The sequence below is a fragment of the Myotis davidii genome, unplaced genomic scaffold, assembly GCF_000327345.1.
Source record: "Myotis davidii unplaced genomic scaffold, ASM32734v1 scaffold248, whole genome shotgun sequence".
NCBI lineage: Eukaryota > Metazoa > Chordata > Mammalia > Chiroptera > Vespertilionidae > Myotis > Myotis davidii.
Genome location: NW_006299220.1, coordinates 898,424 through 904,381, shown reverse-complemented (window position 1 = coordinate 904,381; position 5,958 = coordinate 898,424).

The following is a 5,958-nucleotide window of genomic DNA, read 5'->3' as shown; positions in this document are numbered from 1 at the left end:
GACCAGCGATGGCCCTCGTGGCGCGTGGAGAGGCTGCGCGCGTCCTGCGCCTGGGAATGGGCGAGGGTCTGGGCGCCGCCGCCGCCGCTCCTGCCGCCGGGAGCCCTCTGGCTGTCGCCGCCGCCGTCTCCAGCAGCAAGTTTCCATAAAAGTCCTGGTGCGCAGCCTGTTCCCGCATTCCAGGCGGGCCCAGCGCCGGCAGCAGCTGTTCCAAAACACAAGGCCAGTCCCCCCAGCCCCCCCACCTCCGCCGTATCGCCCGGAGAGGGGTGGAGAGTCGAGGAGGAAGGCCGGCGACGCGGGCGGTGGCTGCCAACTTTCCGCCAGAAGCCGCCTGTCGCCCGGCTCTGGGTCTCTCAACTGACCCCTTCACCTTGCGTCGGCCCCCACCTCCCAGGGGCAGGGAGGCTGCCTTCCCGGTGGGAAAGGGGCGATATTGGAAAGGAACAAATAGGCCGAGCTGGCCTCCCGCTGCCCTCAGCCGGCGTGCCCCGGAGCCCCCTTCTCGCAGCTCCTCTTCCAGGCCAGCTTTCTAACGCGGACTGAGAGCAGAGGGCAGCAGCCCGGGGACCACTTTATCCTTGGTTGCTCCCCTTTTCTTGGCTCTGATCTTTAACTCCAAAGACAGTAGTCGATAGAGAGAAGTGGAAGAAGAGAAGGAGGGGGAGGAGGAATAAAAGGAAGTAATTACATTATCTTTCTTTAATTGAACCCAGTCATCTCTGGCCTTTCTAAACCTACATTAAGGGTATTTGGGAATCTTAGCACCGAACGACCTTTTCTTTTCTTTTCTTTTTAATATATTTTATTGATTTTTTACAGAGAGGAAGGGAGAGAGAGAGAGAGTTAGAAACATGATGAGAGAGAATCATCGATCAGCCGCCTTCTGCACACTCCCCACTGGGGATGTGCCCGCAACCAAGCTACATGCCCTTGACCGGAATCGAACCCGGACCCTTGAGTCCGCAGGCTGACGCTAGCTACTGAGCCAAACCGGTTAGGGCCCGAAGGGCCTTTTCAACCTGGACCACAAGCTTGTCAGTTACACCCATCAAGCAACCCACGTGAAAACCGGAAATGCTCACCCAGAGAGGGCGTTCATTCTGGTGGGAGAGATCTTCAGTTCTTCGCTGCATGCTGAAAGTGAATATAAACAAAGTAATTTAAGAATTGAACTAGCCTCCACACAGATAAACCAGGGACAGCCACGTCCAACGTCTAGCACTGAGCAGACAACAGGTTACATCTTCAGGGATGTTCAAAAAGCGTCTGCTCTTACCTCTAACTTTTCTCCTCCACCCCATCCCCATTCACTATTTACTCAGAATGAAAATTCTGAGTAAACCATCCCTTCTTCAATTAAAGTCCTAGGTCGGTAATTAAAACAGCCATTGGATGATCTCGTTCGCCCCCTTGCGCCCTTCAATACCATCACCTTGACCTTCAGCTCATGGAACTCTACCTGGTCATTCTGGCTCAGGACCTTTGCACAGGCCGTTCCCTCTGCATGAAATCCTCTTTCCCACACTCTTTACCTGCCTAACTTCAACATAAACGTTTGCTGTCCTCTTCAATGTTGCTTTCTCAGAGGGTCTTTCTTTCACGCCAATCTGTATCAGTCTGCTGTTATAAACTCATTCCACCCTCTTCCTTCCTATACTCATCAACTTATAATTACATTTATTTTTATGATTTAAAGGATTAGAAGCTCTCTTCACTGATATCCTCTAAACAGATTCACCAGATTAAACAAAGTTCTCCATTCTAACTATAAAACTGATAGCTATCCACAACATGCAAAGCCCATTATTTCTCCCATCAATTCATCATTCAGCCAACAAATACTCAATTCTAGATACTGAGAATACAGTACTGACAAGACAAATAAAAAGCCCTGCCATTATGGAACATACATTCTGATGGAGGAGGGCCGGCAGTAAGCAAATAAATGAACTATGTAGTACTGAGTGATATGCAATATGGAAAGATCAGAGCAGGGAAGCAAGGAATGCTGGGAATGGGGTGGGTGGATTTTGTACTTTTACACAGAGTGGCTAGGGAAGGTCTCAGATGAGTAGAAGTCTTGAGGAAAGCGAGGCAGTGAGCTACGTAAATGGCTGGAGAATCTGGGGGAAGAGCAGTCAGAGGCACAAAGGTCCAGGGGAGGCGTCTGACTTGTTCTAGGAAGAACAAGGTGGCTTGTGGGGGTGGAGCTGAGTAGGCAGAGGGTGAAATAATAGAAGATGGAGTGGTGCAGGAGGCGGACTGTGGAAGACCCGTTTTGTAACTTTTTACTGAATAAAATGAGTGGCCATTGGTGGATTTTGAACAAAGTAGTGTCATCATCTGACTTGAGGTTTTTTGTTTGTTTGTTTGTTTTTTAAAATATATTTTATTGATTTTTCACAGAGAGGAAGGGAGAGAGATAGAGAGAGTTAGAAACATCGATGAGAGCGAAACATCGATCAGCTGCCTCCTGCACATCTACCACCGGGGATGTGCCCGCAACCCAGGTACATGCCCTTGACCGGCATCGAACCTGGGACCTCTCAGTCCACAGGCTGACGCTCTATCCACTGAGCCAAACCAGTTTCGGCGAGGTTTTTTTTAATAGAAAAGTTTATTACAGGTCACTTAAAAATATATATAATTGATTTCAGAGAGGGAGATAGAAACATCAATGATGAGAGAGACTCATTGATTGGCTGCCTCCTGCATATCCTCCACTGGGGAGGATCCTGCAACCCGGGCATGTGCCCTGACTGGGAGTCTGAGATCTCCTGGTTCACATGTCAACACAACCACTGAGCCTTACCAGCCAGGCCAGCCGTGGGCAAACTACGGCCCGTTTGAAATGAATAAAACTAAAAAAAATAAAGACCGTACCCTTTTATATAATGATGTTTACTTTGAATTTATATTAGTTCACACAAACACTCCATCCATGCTTTTGTTCCGGCCCTCCGGTCCAGTTTAAGAACCCATTGTGGCCCTCGAGTCAAAAAGTTTGCCCACCCCTGAGCCAGGCTGACCTGACATTCTTAACATGCTCACTCTGGCTGATGTGCTGCAAATACACTAACTGCAGCAGGGAGACCAATTAGGAGGGTTCCACGATAATCAGGATGACAGGGGATGGGAGTTTGGGCCACAGTGATAGTTGAGAAACGCTCGGCACATTTTTTCTTGGTACATTGTTTTAAAAGTAGAACTAGTAGGGTTTTGGTAACATTGAATATGAGGTATGTGGAAAAGACCTTTGTGGCCTGGGATCTGGAGAATGAAATTGTCATTTCCTGGGATGAGAGAGATGGGAGGAGGAGGCTGAGGCAGGTGTGGCCAGGAGCTCTGTTTTGAACATGCTAAGTTTGAGAACACATTTAGAAACCCAAGATCTGCCAATTTGTAAAAACACATTTATCATGAATTTGTTGGTTTTGTTCTCAAACTTGGTTATATCAGTTGCATGTTAATGAAATTACATAAACATTACAAAAAGAAATATAAAAGCAAAGAGAGTTAGATCAGGTACAAGATTATTAAAATCAAGGGGAATCGACACTCATTGCTTTCAGGTAACATTTTTCTCCTTTAAAAGTAAGGGAAACTGGAAATCCCAGGTGATGATTTACAGATGTAGTTTTTGCAACAAAGTTATCTCAGAATACCAAGCGAATCCATATTCCAAGTAAAGATCTTGACCCTACATCAAAAGATTAGCCAAAGAACGCAGTTATTCCTTTAAAATCAAAATACCTACACTTTCTATGTGTAATTTATGATTTCTGGCTGTGGTATCCAGCCATCAAAAGGACCCCAAATGATTCTGCTGCCTAATCTTCACGTCCTTTGTAATCTCCTCTCACACTGTCAGAGATGGTCTGTGATAGAATTCGGCACAAGTGGTGGTATGTCACTTCCAAGTCAAGGTTATGAAAGATACTGTGTCTTTTATCTATCTTGCTATTTTTTGAGTTATTCACTCTGAGGAAAGCAAGCTGCCATGTTTTAAAGATATTCAGGCAATTGTTAAGAGGCTCAGGTGTCAACGGCTTAAAGGTCCCTGATAACAGCCACACGATTGAACCAATCCTGGACTCAAATCCTCCAGCCCTAGTCAAACCTACAGATAACTAATCTCAAGAGAGACTCTCCGCTAGAACCACCCAAACCAGCCATGCCTGGATTTCCAACCCTCAGAAACGGTGTGAGATTATGTTGGTTGTTTTAAGCTGCCAAATTTTGGGATAGTTTGTTATGCAGCAATAGATAACGAATACCCCTGCTTTAACCTATTTTGAGAATTATTTATCTTCTATCACATTAAGCGCTCAGTCCTCTTTAAAGTCCCAGGGCCTATTCTCTCACAGAATGTTACTAAGTAATTAGCAAAGTTCTGAAAATCATATCATTCAAGTGCTTTCAAATGTCAAAGTGCTCCTCTATATTCAAGCATTATTTCAAACATAGCAAATTATAAAAGTTCTAGAATTTCCTAAATATAAATGTACATTGTGAAAGGCTCTGTGAAACACATAAGAGATAGTTCAGAGCAAAACACTGAGGTGGTTTTTGATGTACCAGTTACTTTGCTGTGGCTTTCAAGTAAAAAATAAAAAGTGTCACACAGAAGAAAAGTTTGCTTTTTTTCTGTACTGAAATCAGTCCTTTCCTGCTCAAATGATGGATACCTAAGGTTTTTCACTGGTCAGGTGTAGGGTAAAAAGGACCTCAGCAAAAGAGCTGTGTGGCTGGTGTCAGTAGCATAGGAGAGATTAAAGGAGAAGTGGCAGGGTGGATTACAGAATACAGGGTATAGAGAGAAACACTACATAAAAAATAGAAGTCACAGCAGCATAGGAACTATAAGAATGAAAGTGGATAAACCAAGTTTACAAAAATTTCCAGCAAATCCCTAGAAATAGTGTAATAAGACACTGAGATGCTTGTAGAGAAATATTTTAAACAGAGAGGATGGCATGAGACGACAGTGTATGGCAGATGACAAAAAAACAAAAAAAATCCAGAAGATGAGATTGAGATTCTGATCTGGTTTCTCGTTCTATTTCCAACACAATACCCTAGCTAGGAAGAGAGTCCACTCATATTTGTATGGTTTGCCTGCTAAATTATACTCAGTTTGTTGAATAGTTTAAAATATAACTACATACATTTATCTATACTGTACATATTTAATTATCCTAAAATAAACTTTTAAAAAATGTTTTTATTGATTTCAGGGAGGAAGGGAGAGTGAAACATCGATGAGAAAACATTGTACATCCTCTCCTTAACTAAATGTCTCAATACTAAAAAGTAGTGGGAAAGGGAGATGTCTGAATAGGGATGGTTACATATACATCAATAGGATAAATTTGTATTGTGTTGGATGACACTATTTTTTTTAAAATATGTATTTTATTGATTTTTCACAGAGAGGAAGGGAGAGAGATAGAGAGTCAGAAACATCGGTGAGAGAGAAATATCGATCAGCCGCCTCCTGCACATCTCCCAGTGGGGATTCGCCCGCAACCCAGGTACATGCCCTTGACCGGAATCGAACCTGGGACCCTTCAGTCCACAGGCCGACGCTCTATCCACTGAGCCAAACTGGTTTTGGCATGGATGACACTATTAATCAGACCACTTTAAATTATTAATTAAGAGGAGAACCAAGATGGTGGCATAGGTTAACGCCGGAGTTTGCTGCCTCGAACAACCACTTCAAAAGTGAAACTAAAAGACGGAACGGACATCACCCAGACCCACAGGAACGCTGGCTGAGTGGAAGTCCTACAACTAGGAGGAAAGAGTAACGCATACGGACACTCAGAGGAGGCGCAGTGCTGAAGTCAAATTCTGAGGTGCGGAGTGCGCGGAGCGGGCTGGCGGAGGATGGCGCGGTTGGCGTTTTCAATCGGGAGGGAGTCGCAGACTCTGAGCTCCAGATCCGGGCGA